Source organism: Pelophylax lessonae, assembly GCF_965119305.1.
Source record: "Pelophylax lessonae genome assembly, chromosome: 3".
NCBI classification, from domain to species: domain Eukaryota; kingdom Metazoa; phylum Chordata; class Amphibia; order Anura; family Ranidae; genus Pelophylax; species Pelophylax lessonae.
The window spans coordinates 430,751,847-430,772,763 of NC_138770.1; positions in this window are offsets into that span (position 1 = coordinate 430,751,847).

The following is a 20,917-nucleotide window of genomic DNA, read 5'->3' on the forward strand; positions in this document are numbered from 1 at the left end:
GCCCCCTTGTGATAGCAATAAAGTTAAAGGGTAACTCCACTTTTGTGGGAAAAAAATAGCAAGTAAAAATAAAAATAGCATAAACAATTGCTACCCAAGCTATATTGTAATTGAATGTTACAAAAGATGACCTTTTCTTTTCCGTCTGCAGTGCTGTAAAATTCAATGCAACATGGCAACCTTGAGTTGTTCTGTACGCCGTTGGTGTATGGAGCAACCCCGGATATATAATTTTCTGCTTGTGTGATTGACATGTCCAGAAGTGTGCACTAAAATACAAGTCAGGCATCCTCTGTAAAAAAAAAAAATGTAATTTTTGGTGAGATGCTCCAGAAGGTTTAGTCACTTCTAAAGGGATGCATACCCTGCATTTTCCTCATTAAAACACTGCAAGTGCACCAGCTGATTAATAATAAAAAAAACATCACTCCCATTCAGATGCATTCTGCAGAAAACAAACAACTTTTTGTTCAGTGCAGAAACAGGTAGGACTCTGTAACAAAGTTTGCTATAAATCCCTGCAGTGTACATTGGTAACCCAGAGGGGACTTTATTTTATTTTTATTTTTTTTCAACAAAAGTGGAATCTCTTGTTAAATGTAAAAATAAATAAATAAATAATAAAATTGTTAACATTCTAAAATATAAGAAAATAACAAAAACATTTTTAAAGCACTCCATCACCCACCAAGCACATTTGAAAACAAACATGCACCTAGAGTGTAGGTAAACAACAAATGTGCAACATTTATTGGGTATGGCTCGACACGCTGATGTGAGCTAAGTCCATCATTTACAGTTAAAGTTGTTGTAAAGGCAGGTTTTTTTTTACCTAACTGCATTCTATACACTAAGGTAAAAAAACATTCTGCATGCAGCCTCCACCGCAACCACCCTAAATACATACCTGTATCTTGATCCAGCGATGTGCACGAGAGCCAAGGTTCTCTCAGCTCTCTCCATTCTCATTGGTTCAGATACAATGGCTCCCTCTGCTGTCAATCACAGCCAGTGATGAGGGAGCAGGGGACACAGCCAACCCCTGCTCTGTGTGTCTTATGGACACTCAGAGTGGGGCTCGGGAGCTAGCATGCTCAAGAACCCCCTCTCTCTCCATGTTATCAAATCACACAACAACATTCTTTAGTGTTGCTGTTTCCCATGTTATGTCAAATGTTTAGATATTTTAAAAGATGAAGCCAGCAAAAGCAACTGAACATAGTTATTTGATATTCACTTTTGGTTTGAAATAAAGTCTGTTTTTTTCTCTGGAACATGTAGAAAACAACTGGATAACAAAGTAAAAAAGAGGTCTGAGGCTCAGAGTTCACCTTTTTGCAACAAGTAATGCAAATTCAAAAGCGTAGTGATGTTTTGCCCCCATTACTTTTCTGTCTTTATTTCTAACCATGAAATATTTCCAAAATCATTTAGCATCTGCTACAAACCAGACTATGGATGCATCCAAAATAAAACTGTAAATTTTCCATACAAGATTAAAAATACAAAATTCCTGGAAATGGAACACTCTTGTTACTGAATAAAGGACAATGTCCAAGGGCGTAAAAGTTGGCTCTATGGTTTCTGCTGTGAGATGTGGCTGAAAACATATTGGACTCTTGTGCATTCACTTTCCATCCCTTCAGCACACCAGCACACAAAAGAAGTCTGCTATTAAATTTTATGGCGTCACAATAGAAATATGAAGTTAGGAAATCTAATATACCAAAAAGCATACACCCAATCAAGGTACAAAATAAGAGCTTAATAGTGTGCAAAATGTTCTCTTGTAATATAAAGGGAGACATGACTCATTTGCCTTTAACAAATCAAGTCATAAAACAAATGTTATGCAGCATCAATAGAAAGAGGGCTAGCTGTTTCCCATATAATTTTCATGAAATGAAAGCCTTTATTATTTAACAGAAAATATTTCCTGTATTTTAAAATATCCATAATAAAGGACGCATTTCATTTTTTGAAGAACATTTCCTTCACAGTTAGTCTTCTCTGTAGGAAATGTGCTCCTTGCTTAGAAGCAATTTTATTACAGCTGTACAGGCCAATTCTATCATTCACAAACAGATGTCAAGCTACAGGATGTGGGTTACTTATAGAATTAAATATTCTGTGACATCAGTCTGTTATTGCTGCATTAAGGGTATATAGGTTCATACAGTATATTATTTTTTAGTTTTGAATAGAGTGTGTGTGTGTGTGTGTGTGTGTGTGTGGGGGGGGGGGGTGTCGAACCCTTTGTGTAGTTTTTATTGCTACCTGTGTCCTCACTGGGGAGATTCACCCCTTTAATTGTTCGGGTGACCATTGTCTCTAGACAAAAACTGTGGGGAAAGTTATCACCAGACATTTAGTTGAGGGGAAATCCTCCACTAGGGACATCTATTGTTGCGCCAACTCTCTAAGGCCACTCTCTGGGAAATTGATTCACTTTGGAACAATTTCTTCTAAATTCATGTTGTACTTCTGAGAAAGAAGTGAATTGAAATCTCCCCAGCTGGAAACAGGAAGCAAAAAAAGAGGTTTTATCCCTTCTATGCTCTATCTGAAACAAACATTTTTGACTTTACATACACCTTAACTCTCTCTCTCTGAGTCCAATTTTGCTTTTAAAAGAAATGACAATGTGACAGAACCTCTTGGGCACCCCGCTTAGATGCCTCCTTCCACTATACAGTGCCTCCTGCCCTCCAAACCATTATAGCAGACCGAGAGCTAATACCAGCATTTTTTTTTTTTTTTTTTAACTTTTAATGGTTTTTATTAAAGGTTTCAAAGACAAACAAAGAACAACAATAAAAATGCAATGGTAAGATACATTAATGGGTATCCTCAGTTAAGAGAACAAAACTCCAAATAAACCTCAGGAAGTCCATACATTAGTTCCGGGAAGAGAAATGTCAAAAACAGAGGTAGAACTATGAGTAATTCCCCCACCTCAAAATGGGGGTAGTGTAGTGTGACATGGAGGGAGGACCTTCAGATCTCCAAGTGAGGAGAGGCGAGGGTGATATTGGAGGGTTAAGTAGTCCCAAGGGAACCTCGTCCGACTGGAAACCAGGGCCAGGCACCGAGCCCCCAAAGGGTGGCGAAACATCCGGGTCTAGGCCAGGCACTCAGTGGAGATGCCCCAGAGGAACCAGGATCAATGAAGGACTACAGGAAGAAAGAAAGGAAGAGATAAGGAAGAAAAGAATGAAGAGCAGGAGCATGTAAAGCGTCAACTGGGAAGTTAAGTCCAAATTAATAAGGCAAAGTAACGACCATAAGGAAGGTGAAATAATGTGAAGACAGAGCAAAGAACAAAGAGACCGACAATCTGGTTCTAGATGTTTAATAGTAACTTGTACATAAGCAGTCCAAGGCTCCCAGACCAGTTCAAACTGAGCTACCCTGTCAGCAAGGATGCTGGATATTTTTTCCTGGGACATAATCCATGAAATCTTTAATTTACTTTCCCTAATGGAAACCTTTGGCTTCTTCCAAGCCCTAGCTATGGTGAGCTTAGCTCCCAACAGTATAAAGTGGAGAAGCTTCTGAGAATATGTAGAGACACCAGGAACCTTGCCGTTCAGTAGAGCAGTTTGGGGAGATTGAACAATGGGATGATTGATGACCTTCTTGGCAATACGAAATAGATGATCCCAGTAGAAGCGGATCCTGGTGCAGGACCACCAGATGTGGAGAAAGTCACCATTCATCTCGCAGTACCTGAAACAAAGAGGGAAAGCATTTGGGTACATAAAGGCTAGGCGGGAGGGGACTAGATACCATCGAGTAAACAGTTTGACATTAGCTTCAATCAAGGAGACATTTAAAATACCTTTAAAGGAATGGTGGAAGCAGGAGCCCCATTCGTCCAAGTCCATCTCCAACTCCCGGTCCCTCTCCCAGGATAGAGCGTATTTGGGTTTATCTGTAGTGTCAGAGAGAGCGCTGTAGATAATAGATATTCCGCCCCTGGGGTCCCTGGCCTCTGAACACCATCGCTCATAAGGCGTAATTTGGGGGGCTTCAGGTTTATTGAGCCATATGGAGTGGAGGTAGTGAGAAATTTAGGAATGGTGATACCTCTCTGTCAAGGGCATATTAAGTGAGCTGATGCAGTGAGGGAATGACAATGGCCCCATAGAATTAAAAAAAGTGTCCTATGCGGAATAATCCCTTGTTCAACCACCAACCAAATGCTCTAATATTTAGTCCGGGAGGAAACTCCGGGTTATGAAAAAGATGTGTTAACGGTTTCAGAGCGGATATCAACCTAGTGTTTTTATCAAGGAATCGTGAAGACAAAAGGAATGTGAAAGGGTAGGAGAAAGGATCAGAGGTCTAGATTTGGGGGAACACCAGGCCAGAAAATTGAGCGTGTGTTGAGGGGTAGCTTGCCTTTCAATATTAGGTTTTGAGCCTCGTCTATAAATAGATGAGAATTGAGCCAGTTGGGCGGCTTGGTAGCCAAACCCCCATTGTGCCGGGAATGATACAGTATCATTTTTGCAAATCAATGGCCTTTAGTACCCCAGACAAATTTGATAATAGCAGCCTGAAGTTCCTCCAAATGTGCAGTCTTGACAGGAATGGGGAGAGAACAAAATAAATAAAGAATTTGGGGGAGCAGGGTCATTTTAATGGAGTGAATTCTACCTAACCAAGAGAGGGAGTGGGAACCCCAAGCAGAGAGGTCCGCTTTCAGTTTTTAATGAGGGGTGGGTAGTTAGTAGAATGGAGGGAACCTATAGAGGGGGTCAAGTTGGTACCCAGATACGGTATCGAGGTAGAACTCCAGGTGAAGGGGAAATTGGACTGTAAAGCAGAGAGTTGACAGGACTCAATAGAGATATTCATCACCCAGGATTTTGTCAAATTGACAACCAGTCCGGAAGCTTTGCAGAAAGCTTCAAGTTGTTTGAAGATATTAGGAATAGACACCAAAAGTTGGTAACAAAGAGTAAGAGGTCGTCAGCAAACAATGCACATTTATGTTCCATATCACCACATCGGACCCCAACAATGTCAGGATCATGACGTAAGGCAATTGCAAGGGACTCAATCGCAATGGCGAAAAGCAATGGCAAAAGAGGGCACCCCTGGCGCGTACCCCTGGCGATGGGAAAGGGATCCGAGAAACAGCCATGGAGGCGCACGCGAGCTGAAGCGAGGGAATATAGTGTGTGTAATATGCCCGTAAAGTGAGCCCCACCTCTCGAGCACAGCAAAAATATACGGCCAGGAGACTGTGTCAAAGGCCTTTTGGATATCGAGGGAGAGAGTAAGACCCTGCTGGGGCCCCATCCCATGCCGAACCCAAGACAGAAATAAGGTCCACTGCCCAACAAATTTGATCTGTTCCATGTCTGCCAGGATAAAACCGGATTGGTCCTTATGAACATAAGAGCAATGAAGGAGTTCAATCTGTTAGTAAGAAGTTTTGTGAGGATTTTGATATCATTATTAATAAGGGAAATGGGTCTATAGTTGGAGACTTCATTAGAGTCCTTATTAGGTTTGGGGATGACTGTCAGTAGAGCGGAATTAAGATCCTTTTGCAAGGGTTCACCTGATTTGAATGAATTAAAGAATTTCACTAGGTAAGGGGCAAGGAAATCAGAGAAAATCTTTTAGTATAGTGACGGAAAACTGTCTGGGCCCGGAGCCGAAGCCGTTTTCAGATTTTTGATCACTGCCAGTACTTCCGACTCTGAGATCGGTGCTTCTAAGCATTCCCGGTGTGAGGCCGAGAGCTTGGGTAAGGAGATCGTGTCCAGAAACTCCTCCATACATGAAGGGGAGTCGGGCTGCGATCGGTACAATTTAGCGAAAAAAATCATGAAACGTGGCCATGACTGAAAGGGGATTTTGAGACAAAGCCCCTGTGGGGAGTCTAATCCTGGGGAAGGCATGGGTCTGAGGTTTAGGGGATAGTTTAAAAGCTAACTGTGTGCCTATTTTATCTCGTTCCGAGTAAAATCTAGCATTCGTCCAGCGGATAAGCTTCTCAGCCGTAGTGGTAAGAGCCAAGATCAGGGCAATTCTGGCTGCATCAAGCTGCCATAAGGAGTCTGAAGTAGGATTCAGTTTATGTAGTTTACAAAGCGATTAAAAGGAACATTCAAGTTTGGTGAAATCAGCTTGTCTCTCGCGTTTAAGCTTCGAGGCGAGCTGAATAATATGCCCTCGGGTTACTGCCTTATGGACCGCCCAGAGAGAAACCGGGGAGATATCATCCACATCATTTCATTGAAAAAATTCTCTAATTCCTTTATCAATAATGGTGCAATGTACGGGGTTCGATAGTAGGGCTTCATTAAGTCTCCAGTAAGTTGGACCCGGAGGGTGAGAATGAATGAGAAGGGATAGGGAGACAATGGCATGATCAGACAAAGGGGTATCGCGAATTTCCGATTTTTTGGGGATAAAAGATGAAGGAACAAAAATGTGGTCAATACAAGCGTATGTAAGGTGGGGGGGGGGGGCAGAATAATGCATGTAATCTCTAGTGTTAGGATGATGTTCCCGCCAGATGTCTACAAGACCCAGAGAGGATATTGTTTTGGTCACCCGGAGACTCAGCCTGGACGGTTGCTTAAAGGGAGACGAAAGGGGTCGAGATTTATCCACGCTGTGGTCCAAAGCCAGATTACAGTCCCCACCCATAATTAATGTGCCCACGGCATGAAGTGAGATATGGTTAGCAAGTTCAGTGAAGAATGTAGATTGGCCCTTATTGGGAGCGTAGTAGGAGAGGAGAGTGAAAAGCTGCCCATCAATGTCCCCAATCAGGAAGAGGAATCGGCCATCTCAACACTGTACACTGCACGCTGTACACTTTAACACTTCAGGGCCCAACCGCTGGCGCCCCCTCTGTACTTTAGAGTCCTCTCACTAGGCACCCCCTCTACACTTCAGGGTCCTCTCACTAGGCACTCCTTCTACACTTCAGGGTCCACACACTGGCACCCCCTTTGCTCTTCAGGGTCAACACTGGCACCCCCTTTACACTTGTTCCTGCACTGGCTAGCTAGCTCCTGGATCCCTATGACCTTCACCGGAGTGGTCCCCTCTCTCTAGGCCGACCCCCAGGGGCAGTTTGCAGTGCTCACGAACTGGGAATACTTTCCTGAAACTGGACCCCTCTTTGCTCCGCTGGTCCTCTGCACCGGATCCTCTCTGCAGCTGAGCTCAGCCTTCTGTCCCCTCTCACTGGGCAAGCCACCTGGGACACCCAATTCCTCTGACAGGAGGAGAGACAGCCGCACTCTCCCTCCTGGGACTCTGCTTCCTGCCAAAGACGCTGCGTCATGTGCTCCCCTCAAACTTATACCCACTCCCAGAATGCTGTGCAGCAGAATCTGCCTTTCTGGGGTAGATACAAGTCTGAGTGTTCCATTGACTGGGTTTTCTCCACTGCCCAATGAGAACCATCCCATGGAGCACAGTGTTATGACTCCCGAATCTCAACAGCCACACCTGGGAGACATGACAGACCAGCTGAAAATCATGGCCCTGCTAATAAGCAGACAAGGCCTACTATACTTTACCTAGCACCTACCTTGTAGGGTGCTACACTAGTTTGCTAGCTGTTAGGCAGAAACAATGGGTCACCCAATTAACAATGAAAGATATCTACTTAACAATAAACACATAACAAGGGTTGTCCAAATCTCATCAACCTGCTTTTCTTTTAACATACATCTGTTCACTGAGTTTCAAGTTGGCAGAGACCACCATGGCTTCCTTGACTGTTAAATGTGATAATGTCCTTTTGCATTATATAACAGGACATCTTCCTAAATGCTTGTATCTCTTTCAAATGGCAGGGTCCATAGTCAGTGGGTAGGTGGCTTGCCCCTAGTCCCACCCAAGAGCCTCTGTCCTGGTTGGGTCTGTCACAGACAACTTTCTCCTTTTTTCCCATTTAATGTTTCCATGCTACAAACATTAAATATAGTTTATCATTTAGTACAGGGATCCTCAAACTACAGCCCTTCAGCGGTTGCAGAACTACACATCCCATGAGGCATTGTAAAACTCTGACATTCACAGACATGACTAGGCATGATCGGAATTGTAGTTCTTAACAACTGGAGGGCCATAGTTTGAAGACCCCTGATTTTTTTCTGGTTAGGTTTTTTTATTCAGTTTTATTTCAGCAGTTTTACATTTATGAGATTTTAATTTGTTGTCATATAATCAATGAACACAATAAAGGTTTTTCAGTGCACTGTGAGTTGTCTAAAGAGACTTTACAGCAGAGCAGCTTGGTTTAAAGCTCCATTTGTCTGATAGAAACTTGACACTCAGCCTTCTAATATGGAGTTCTGATGACATATTCATTTTTGGACATTATCTTTTAGTCCTAACCCTAAAATACAAAAAATGTATAGAATCCCTTTGAATATGAGCACCAAACCTAACAGCAGAATACAGATTGATTTGTGAATCTATGCACTGGAATTCAAAGAAACATGGATACAAAAAAAAGTATTCAATTTTTCATATTTTGCAACAAATGTATTATATTTTTCGCAAGATTCGTCTTCTTCATGAAAAAAACAAGTCTTAGACCTGGTCAGAGCATATTTATAACCATTGTGCTACTAAATTACTATTATTGACTACTCATTTACAAGTTCACACTTGCTTACACCTTGTAAGGTTCTGGCACTCTCAGTGCCTCCTATCACATCATTTCCGGGTGCGTTCCATCTACCTAGATAGATGAAGCACATATAGGTGTGTTTCCCTTTAAGAGTGCTGACATCATCATGAGGCGCCGGACTGAACAGCTATTTAAATCACCAGCTTTCACTCACATGTGTTCGTCAACCTGCTGTGTGCCTAGATGTGCTTTGATGCTTATATGCCTTGATGTCCACCTTACCTTGTCTTATGCTGCCGGAGCTTCCAGCTTTACCTTTTGCCTGTATTGAACCGGAACCTCGCTACGGATCCCGTATCTCGCTACCGGATCACTCCTTACTACTGGACTTTGCTACTGCTAAACTATCTAGTGATAAGTACCCCACAGGGGATTCCTTACTAAACCTATACTTTCACTATCATCTGTTGCATATACAAAGACTATCTCTATCTAAGCTATTTCTGTCATCTGCATATACAAGGACTATCTCTATCTAAGCTATTCCTGTCATCTGCATATACAAGGACTATGTCTATCTAAGCTATTCCTATCATCTGCATACTACCATCACCTATCACTCTCCTAGATACTATTACTAAGTGCTCACCATATCATAGCCTGTCTCTCATCTATATACTCTCTCATATTCTATTACTCCAGTAACATCATATTGGGTGTATGTATATTGCATAAACAGGCTGTGCACGGTGATGAAGTCCTGAGAGTTGGATATGTTTGTTCAACAGAATCTCTACAAGGCTACTGAGTGTAATAATTCTGCAGCTGTAAATCCATCCACTAACAAAAACGCATGAACGTTACACACCTACACTTAAATTTTGATACACAAGAGATGTTATCTACTGCTTTCTGATAGAACATATATCGTAGCTGTTGGTCCACATTTGTTCCCTCCGCATCTCACATTGATAATGTTCCAAGGGACAGTCTCCACATTTTAGAAATAAAAAAAACAACCAAGAAGAATTAAATTAAAAAGAATGATTTTTTTTTTTTTGTTTTAACCAACCTATAATGCATGTTCATGTGCATAAATTCAAAAACAAGTAAATCTTTTAGGATTACACAATTTCCTTTTTTGTGTTTTTGGTTTACCAATATCACTACATATACTATAATTGCTACTTATGTAACATTTTAACATAGGAATTAGCTCAGCTTGCTATGTTATCTTTGGCTCAATAACATTTCTACATAAGCCAAAAAGATCAAACACGAGCACTAGTATTAACATTAAATGCATCAATAGATTTTTACACAAAAGCATTGAAATTCATATTATATCAATTACCTTTAATGTGATTCTAAAGGAAATATTTTCAGTAACAAACATGGTATTCTTACCTGCTCTGTGCAATGGTTATGGAAGCAGCCCCAATTCTCTTCTTTTTGTGTCCCCAGACAGTGATTCTGGCTCCTCCCCCCTGCTGAGTGACCCCAGTAGCAAGGGGGTACTCGAGCAGGCTTGCACAGGGCATTTCTTGCCCCCTCCCCTCCTCATTGGGTAACTGGCTGTGACTGACAGCTGCAGGAGCAAATGGCTCCCCAAAGTGAGCTGTTTAGGATAAAGAGACCCTAGAGAGTAACTGCGCTCATGCACAATCGAGATGGGGCTCAGCTAAGTATAAGGAGGTGCTGGGAGCAGGGGAACTGCAAGCAGAATGTTTTTTACCCTAATCCAAAGAATGCATTAAGGTAAAAAACTGTGAGCCTGTAGAACCACTTTAAAACTTCCTAAAGCATTTTCAGAGATCTTCATTTATGGTGTTGATAAAAATAGGTTTACTTGTAAAGAAAGAGTTGAAGAAATCTGATTGTTACTATGGGTAAAAAGGTATTTTCTTATATAAGCCACACAAAGGTTTGCTTAGCAAATTCTTATTATGGTTTGATTTTTAACAAAAGTGAACATTTTATTTAAAACCTTCATTAGAAGACCTACCTTAGTGTTAAAAAAAGACCTACCTTAGTGTTACTAAACCCAGGATCCTACATTCACTATATCTAGTCTCCCACAGTACACAGAACATAAAAATACAAATATTTTAGTAAATATAAACTGCTGAATACCTTTTCTCATCAGCAGTTAGAGACGTCTTGTGACTTATATCAGTGTCTGGTTAAAGCCTGTAGGAGGAGTTTGCATACTGCTCCCACTGTCCTATAAGACTGCATGACTCCTGACCCTCTGCCTGGACAGTGCTGATTGGCCCTGTGCTGATCACATGCATTATCACAAGAAAAAAAAAACTCTCTAGCAATACACACCAAACTGAGCATGTACACCCTCCCCTCTACTCACTGTACTATTCGGAGATGAGTTGGAAACATTAGAAGAAGGTGAGGATCAGAGGAATCAAATAGCCTTTTTACACAGTGCAGAGTATTAATGCCTTAAGTTCCAAAAAGAGTAAAAAGAGTATAACAAGCATGCTTTACTGCACATACAGACTGATTTTACTGTTGTGTGTTTAGTAACAGTTTAACATCAAGGATATTCTTTTCTCTTTTCACATTCAATAGATGCAAAAGCCCTCAGGGTCAAAGACATCAAGAAGTCTTTTGGGAAAGACAGACATGATGACAGAGAAGTCAAAGTGGTTTTAAACTGCACCCAAAAAAACTGCCTAGTAAAAAACAACAGAACTGTGAATGGCTCCAGATTACATTTGTACAGATAAAAAGAGTATGTCTAAAACAAATAATACAAATCCCTAAAAAGTTGCCATCTTAGAACAAAAACTGTGTGTTTGAGAGATATAAATGTTTTAGTAACCTTTTAGCACAGTTATCTTTTAGAAGAATATTTAGCCTCTCATAGAGGAGCTACCTTCAGCACTTGCCTAAAACATATATAAATATTCAATACAACATATTTGAATTACATAAATACATAAAAAGTGCATAAATTGTACCGTGATATAAATAAAGTGCTCCGTGCCTAAACCGTGATATAAACAAAGTGCTCCGTGCCTAAAAAAAAATGGTGAGTATAATACGAGTACACTAAATAAATAAGATGGCTGGTGATGTATAAAACTGTGATGACAACCAATATATAGGTCAATGTAAACTTGATGAGATATCTTGAGCATATAAGAAACAGTTCTGTGCAAAGCAAAGTGCAGGTGCTAGAGGTGATCAACCATAGAAGGACTAGACTTCACCGACAGAAGGAATCCAAAAGTGGTTATAGATGGGCCACTCACGAAATGTTGTTGGTCTTGGCTGCTCTATAGCATCAAGACCATGCAGCGCTTAGATGGTCACCCCGACCAGGAGTAGTAGCTGTTATCCTGTGTAATAACTCTGACCAGGGACAGCAATCTGTATGTAATCTCTCCAACTCTCCTTGAGCAGGACTCAGGTGAAGGGCAAGAGAAAGAAAACTCTGGATAGTGTAGTAGGTTAAATAATTTTATTCCCATCCATGGGTTAAAAAGATCCACAATCGTGACCCAAGTTTAAAAAGTTTAAAAATGGTGTGTGTGACTTGCCACGAACTGGAGATGGAGTGGACGGCAGTACGCTTTCAGCTTTCGGCTTGCGTTACACTCCCTCCACGTGACGATACTACGTGCGTTTTACCTTATGCATTTCATCAGCACGTTGACGTCTTCAGAGATCAGGGGGCGTGGTTGTGCTCCTGCACCTCCTGCTACTGCTCCTTCACCTATTCACATAGAAAAAAGTCCTTAGTATATTTGTGTATATACTGTATTGTTTTATAGAACATCTGTTTAGCTCATTACATGAAAGTAAAGTTAATAATATAACTCAAATTACAAAATCTTCAGTTTTACTCAAATTAGTTGATGCAAAATTGAATACACCACACAACAAAAACTACTACGTCTAGTATTTTGTAAGACTGCCATGATTTGTAAGGACAGCACCAAGTCTTCTACGCATGGAATGAACAATTTGGTGATATTTTGCAACATCTATCTTTTTCCATGCTTTAAGAACGACCTCTTTTAGAGCCTGGATGCTCAATGGAGAGTGATGCTCAACTTGTCTCCTCAGAATTCCCCATAGGTGTGCACTTGAGTTAAGATCAGGAGACATAACTGGCCACTGAATAACTTTCACCCTGTTCTTCAGAAATGCAACAGTGGCCTTAGATGTGTGTTTTGGATCATTGTCATGTTACAAAATTGCACGACAACCAAGGGCACAGAGCGATCTTCTCTTTCAATATAGAGCAGTACATATGTGAATTCATGATGCCATCAATGAAATGTTGCTGCCTAACACCAGCAGTACTCATGCAGCCCCACAGAAGAACACCGCCACCACCATGTATCACTGTTGGCACCATGCATTTTTTTTTTGTACTACTCACCTTTATGATGCCATACTCTTTTGAAGGCATCAGTTCCAAAACAATTTATCTTGGTCTCATCACTTCAGCGTATAGAGTCCCAGTAGTCTTCCTTTTTTTCTGCATGGGCCCTGGCAAATTCTAGGCAGGCTTTTTTTGTGCATGGGCTTTAAGAGAGGCTTCCTTCATGGGTGACACCCATGCTTGCCATTCCACTGCAGTGTACGCCGTATTGTGTCATGGGAAACAATCACCCCAGAATGGCTTTCTTCTTCTTTAGCTAACTGCATTGAACTTGCAATGGCGATTTTCTTCAACCCTTCTCATCAGTAGATGCTCCTGTCAAAGTGTTAACTTCCGTGGACGGCCTGCACTTCTGTGCGAGATGGTTGCAGTTCCATCTTTGTTAAAATTTGTATCACTTTTGCTACAGTATTCTGACTGAAAAGTAAAGCTTTGCTGATATTCTTGAAGCTTTCACTTTTCTTGTGTAAAGAAATTATTTTCTTTCTCAGGCCTTGTGATATTTCTCTTCCATGTGGTGCCACTGCTAACAGCATAACATGGGAAGGGGTTTTCTTTGTTAAGTAACACTCCTTTCGATTCAACTGCCTGCTGGACACCTGTTTAATAAATAATTAGACTCACCTGTAGTTGAATTCTTGTCAATTAGGATTTTGTTGTCTAAAATTTAGCTTTGCTCCTAAGACTTTCATTTGGGTGTATTCATTTTTGCAACATGTAACAAAATAGGAAGATATAGGAAAAATGGACTTTAACCGCTTGCCGACTGCGCACAGTATATTTACTGCGGCAGTCGGCCCCGGCCAGGCAGAGTGACGTAGGTCTACGTCGCTCGCCTGTCACTCCTTCCAGAGCCAATAGCGGGCGGGCGCGCGCCCGCCGAGGCGCGCGCCCGCCTCGGCTCGTTCACGGAGGAGTGCGGGAGTGTGACTGGCGGACCCGATGTCCGCCGGTCACACTACGATCGCCGCTACAGCGGGAGAAAGACAGAGCGGCTTGTGTAAACAAGCCACCTGTCAGTTCTCCCTGTGTAAAAGTGAAGATCAAACAGTTCTACTATGTAGAACTGTTGATCTTTGTTTTTACACTAGTAGACCTGTCCCTGCACAGTTAGAATCACGCCCCTAGGACACACTTAACCCCTCCCTGTCCAATACTGTTAACCCCTTCCCTGCCAGTGTCATTTTTGCAGTAACAGTGCATATATATAGCACTGATTACTGCAGTAATGTCACTGGTACCCCCAAAAGTGTCAAAAATGTCAGTCAAGGGTCCGATCTGTCCGCCGCAATGTCGCAGTACCGCAAAAAAAATCGCAGATCGCCGCCATTACTCGTTAAAAAAAAAACACCAAAAATGACAAAAATCTTTCCCTTTGTTAGTAAATGCGATAACTTTTGCGCAAACCAATCAAAATACGCTTTTTGCGATTTTTTTTACCAAACATAGGTAGCGTAAAACAAATTGGCCGAAAATTTTAAAAAATTTTGATTTTTACATTTTTTTGGGGGGGAATTTCATATAAAAAAAAGTGAAAAATATTGTTGTTTTTGCAAAAATTACGCTCTTTTTTTGTTTATAGCGCGTGATCAAAAAATCGCACAGGTGATCAAATACCACCAAAAGAAAGCTCTGTTTGTGGGAAAAAAAGGACGTGAAATTCGTTTAGGTACAGCGTCGCACGACCGCGCGATTGTCCGTTAAAGTCACGCAGTAAAAAATCGCAAAATAACCCCTGGTCTTTTAGCAGGAAAATCCTCCGGTGGTAAAGTGGTTAATGGCACAACATAACCTCACAAAAAGGCTAGTTTTGACTAAAATACACATTTTATTACAAATTCCCAATAAAAAACAAATGCTTATTGTAAGCATTTGTTTGTATTGCGATTGTAATAAAATGGACATTTTAGTCAAAACTAGCCTTTTGTGAGATTGTGCTGTGCCATTAAAGTCCAATTTCCCTATACAGTATCTCCCTTTTTTTGTTACATCTAACTTTAGGACAAGGCACTGGTTTACAAATTCAGTGTTCTCAGTGCCACTCTGTGGTGACACTTAAACATTTCATTTTTGCAACATGGTCATGAATGAACTTGTTAAGAAAAATACTTTTTTGTGTGTGCAAATTAGCAAAACTTGGTTGCAATCAAATGGCCCACATTTGTGGGAATAATTTATAGTATAGTGTCCCATAAAATATGTTGATTCCCGAAAGAAAAGTAAAGGTTTTCTGACAAATCTGTTGGGGTGTACTCATTTATGCTGATGAAAGAATATATATATATATATATATATATATATATATATATATATATATATATATATATATATAGCGGACCCCCCAGAACCCCCTAGGGCCTAGTGATGACCTTCAGAGGCAGAGAGGGCTACATACCTCCTGTGGGTGTGGATTGTCAGGCATGGTGGGTAGTGATGCAGGTAAAATAAATGTTGGGCGCCAGTCACTTTTATGCTGAAGTAAAGGAATAGTTTATTTCTTCTCAACAGGACAAGAATAAACCGGGGGAGAGAGGGGTAGGGTCCAGGACACCCTTTAAGAACAGTCTATTAGGCAGACTCCCATTGCAAAAGACAGGTATTCAGACAGCAGTACAGGATAGCAGACCTTGAGAATCATTAGGTATCCATGAGCTTCAGATTGATCTGGGAGACATCTTCTCTCCACTAGACACAATCCCTTTCTGTGGTCTGTACTGTCTGGACAGCTGTCCTCCATAAGAAACAAGCAGGTTACTCACACAGGTTACTGGATGTCTGTGGATGATCTTTCCCATGTGGGTCGCTGGCTCTCCTCAGCAGAATCCCAGGTATCTGACCAGGCCTCAGGCTTCAGGCCTGGTCAGCAGCAAACAGCAGCACACACCCTCCCCCAAGGGGGGTCCGGGCGGGAAGAGACCGATTATTGAACCTCCCATTCTTTTTATAAGATCTCCCACAATGCCGTAGTGACACTGTGATTGGCTGAGAGACACATGGACATTAACAGTTTGTTTAACTGTAATTCTCACACTAGAGTCAGAGGCAACAGTGCCACCTACTGACGGAAGGGAGAAACGCAGTCAAACCAGATTAAGAAGGAAAGCTCAATGACCACAGAATAATTACAGCCAAGCTAGTTAAGGCTCAGCAAACTAAATTTAACAGCAACCTTGCATTAAGACAAGGGTGCTACACACATATATATATATATATATATATATATATTGTGGCAGAGCGCTGCCCTGCCAGGGTTTAAAAAGTGAACGTGACCCAGAATTCTCAACCAGGCAGGTTGAGGGGCTCCAGGGAGCTTGTAACATGAAGAGGAAACTGGCTTTTCAGTTTCCTCTGTGTTTAAAAAAGTCCAGTTTGGGACCTGGAGCCTGGAGATTTCTAAGTGATCCAGGTGGGATGGAATCTTCAATCCTGGGTCCAGATATTCAGAACAGCCAGCATAATAATTGGTCAGGTGTGTGCTGGGCTTTTAGTAGTAACCTGACCATGGTTCTGGGCTCCACCCTGGCAGACAGAAGTTCTGGCCTAGGAGTCAGTGCAGCACAAGGCTGATATCTGTGTGCACCCTGTTGAGTGAAGTCTGTAGGAGACAGACAAGGGCCTGGAGTGTTAAGGCCAGAGCAGCAGTGCTGCAAGTGAGAGCCAAAAGGGTTCAACGGCGTTTGTGTTGATGACCATAGAATGCTGAAAACCCCTGCGAGGGAAACACTTGTTTTGTGTACCGAGCTTTCTTTTAATGAACATGGGCAAAGAAAGCCCTTAAGCCCCCGTTCACATGCAAGCGACGCTACTTCGCACCGCGACCTCCGAGGTCGCGGTGCAAGCAGCGCGCCGTGACCTTGGAGCGGCCGCCACGGACTTCATAACATTGAAGTCTATGGCGGTTGCCTCCTGGTCGCCCCAAAGAAGCTCTGGACCCTTTTTCTAAATCGGAGTGACTTGTGTCGCTCCTATTAGAACGGGTCCGCAGCTTCCCTATGGGAGGCAACCTACGGCGACCTGTGAGGTCGCCTTAGTGTGAACGGGGGTTTAAGAATAAACAGCAAGTGGCGGTGTCCTTAAAGCTCTACGCTTGGTGTGAAATCTCACAATATATATATGTGTGTGTGTATTGTATATTTATGTATGTATATAAATACACACACAGGTGCATCTGATAAAATTGGAATATCATCAAAAAGTTAATTTATTTCAGTAATTCAATTCAAGGTGAAACTCATATTTTTTACATAGATGCTTAACACACAGAGAGTGATGTATTTCAAGCATTTCTTTCTTTTAATTTTGAGGATAATGGCTTACAGCTAGTAAAATCCCAAAATTTAGTATTTTAGAAAATAAGAATATTATACAAGACCAATTAAAAAAAAGATTTTTTAATACAGAAATGTTGGCTTACTGAAAAGTATGTCCATGTACAGTATAGTATGAACTCAATACTCCTCCTAGGGCTCCTTTTCCAAAAATTACTGCATCAATGCGGTGTGGCATTGAGGCGTTTAGCCTGTGGCACTGCTGCGGTGTTATGGAAGCCCAGGTTTATTTGATAGTGGCCTTCAGCTTGTCTGCATTGCTGGGTCTGGTGTCTCTCATCTTTCTCTTGACTATACCCCACAGATTCTCTATGAGGCTTAGGTCAGGTGATTTTGCTGGCCAATCAAGCACAGTGATACCATGATCATTAAACCAGGTATTGGTACTTTTGGCAGTGTGGGTAGGCCCCAATTCCTGCTGGAAAATAAAATCAGCGTCTCCATGAAGCTTGTCAGCAGAGGAAAGCATGAAGTGCTCTAGAATTTCCTGGTAGAGGGCTGCACTGACTTTGGACGTGATAAAACACAGTTGACCAACACCAGCAGATGACATTGCTCTCCAAGTCATCACTGACTGTGTAAACCTCACACTGGACCTCATGCAACATAGATTCTGTGCCTCTCCACTCTTCCTCCAGACTCAGGGACCTTGAATACCAAATGAAATTCAAAATTTTCCACAGTCCGTACCAAAACACTGCTACTCCTGGAAGCACTGGCAGTGGTTTTTTTTCTGTCTCTAACCCCCCTGCTGCTAAAAGTCTATGTGTGCATAGACACATAGGCTAACATTGAGAGGCATTTAGAAGCAGGTAAAAAAAAGCCTGACGCTCCTAAAAGCGGCAGTAAAAATATGTGTGCATAAGGCCAATAGTTCGTAAACAAAGCAGAACTAAGCCGACACAAACAAATAGTACATTTTGTAAATCACTGTAAATAAAAAAGAATTGTATCTTTTTTTGAATGCAATACAGTTTGCCAGGATGAAGTAGCGGCCTTGCCACATCCCCAAGTTAAAAGGTCCTCAGCATTGTGAATAGTTAACAGTTGGAGTATCCCACTCATCCCCCTTCTCCCATCCCAATTTAAATAAAACTACAAAACAACATCCAATGGGCTGATCGTTGACTGAGCCAAGAACTTAAAGTGTTACATTTCTGCAAACAGTTGCTACAAATAACCCAGGGAATCCCTAAAGTATAATATCCTCTAGGGGGCAGTACTACATTTGCAAAGTAAAATTTCACCTACTGTAATTTACTAAGCTCTAGGGAAAATTTAAACAGTATATCTGAGGTAAAGTTTTGGCACTAGATAAGCTTTAAGTTAACCAAATTTGTTGTTCCCTTTTTCCCTAATTTCTCCACAATGATGTGCCTTTAAACAACATTTTGAGAAAGGCAGACATAGCCCCATGTTGTGAAGGGCTGTCTTTGTCAGGAATTCACATGGGCAGAGTACTAGTCTTGGGAGAACGGTTGGAGCCGAACATAAGTTCAGCCCAAACATTGGCTGTTCGCCCCTTTGGCGCACACCTGAATTGTCAGGGGTGTTCAACTGTTTGTTCAGCCCACTGAACACCCCACAATGCACTGTGTGCCGTACAGTGCATTGGAGGCCCTGAGTGGGGGGCGTGGCCGGCAGCCGAGGACGATGGCCGCGTGAGAGTAGAGCTCCGTATCCTCCGGTTCTTCTTCTGCGTGCATAAGCGACAAGGGTAAGCGACACCAGCCTGGTTACCCACCTGAACCTTCCCTCCACGCCCGATGGCCATGGGGAAACGAAAAAACCACGGGAAACCCCGCAAACTAACTGACTTTTTTGCCTCAACTAGCACGCCGCGCTCTCAAAATGGCGCCGCGGCCTGCTCACAGCGCAGCGGGGCTCATGAGCCCCGAGGAGGCAGCTTGGCGGGCTCTCAATCCCAGGCTCCTCCATCCCCAAGCTCTGGACATAGATCCTCCCCGGGTCCTTCTCTGTCTGACAGCCCGAAGAAGGCAGCTCCACGGCGATCTTCTGACCACCATTATGTGGGGGACAGTCGGGTGGGAGACATCTCCCAAGACAGCACTCTGGAATTCTATGAGCACATCAGAGACTTCCCCACCACAGGGCAGCCACTCAATGATACCAGAATGAAGGAAATACTCCTGACTTTCACCGGATCGTTATACAGGGATCTTATGTCCTGTGTTACACATCTCAGAACCGATGTGACAGGGCTGGGAGACCGAGTGGATCATGTGGAGGCAAAAATGGCCGATTTCTCGGTAGCTCACAATGAACTGGTGGACGCTCACAACGACACATCGGATGAGGTGGAGACACTTAAAGCTAAACTGGCCGACTTGGAGGACAGAAATCGGCGTAACAACATCAAGTTGCGGGGAGTGGCGGACACTGTTCCCCCTGCTGAACTGCGCTCCTATGTACAGGCTTTCATCATGGCCCTGCTGCCTGATACCTTAGCTGGTGAGGTTATTGTGGATAGAGCTCATCGTCTGCCTAAGCCCCAGCACCTGCCTGAAAAAGTGCCTAGGGATGTCATAGCAAGGATCCATTTTTTTCATGTGAAGGATGACCTCATGAGAATGGCTAGGAAGACATCTCCTCTCCCTGAACCATACCAAGGGATCACTGTGTATGCGGACCTCTCTCAATACACTATGGCTGCCCGCAAGAAGCTGATTTCTCTGACGAAATTGTTTAGGAACAACAAGGTGGTCTACTCGTGGGGATATCCCACAAAATTGCTTATCGTAAGAGAAGGTCGCACTTATGTTATCCACACAGAGGAGGAGGGATTTCGCATGGCTAAGACATGGGGCCAATTACCTGATCCGGAGGCTTCTCCGAACGTGTCCAAATCTCCCTCGTACTTGGATCCGGAGTGGACTTTGGTAAAGTAACCCTGCACTACCCCTACAGCCGGGGGGTCTGTGGCACGGATGGGGGTGATACTCCTCGATTTTTCAATGGGCTGGTGTTCTGGAGGCATCCGGAGGGTGGGAGCTGTTCCCCCCCTACCCACTACTTGCGATTGAGTTTGCATGATGGGGTCTACCCCATGCTCTACTTGTGTCATGTTTTGTGATGTTTTTTGGACTTGTGTTTTTGTTCTCTTTTGTTTTTTCAGCCTGCTTACAAGCACCGACTTGACTGCGGAATATGGACTTTCCTCATGTGCTCAGTACACTCCCGCAGTAGGGAGGTTTCATGGCTCTGCTCCAGTGGACAGAATTACTGGGTGTGGTGAGAGTATACTCAGTGACTCCCTGTTTTTGTATGAACACTTTCTTTTTTATGAATCTAGCCTCATCCTCGGGATGACCCTTACTCGTTTACATTTTGATGTCTCATGCCACTAAAATTTGTCACTTTAAATGCCCACGGGTTGAACAGCCCCTTTAACCGGCGGTCTCTTTGGAGGGAGGCTCGTAGTCTTAGGGGGGATGTTCTTTGCGTGCAGGAGACCCATTTCGCAAAATCTAAACAGCCTAAATGCTCGGATAAGCGATACCCCCATGTTTTCACGGCTTCTGGGGCGACCAAATGGAAAGG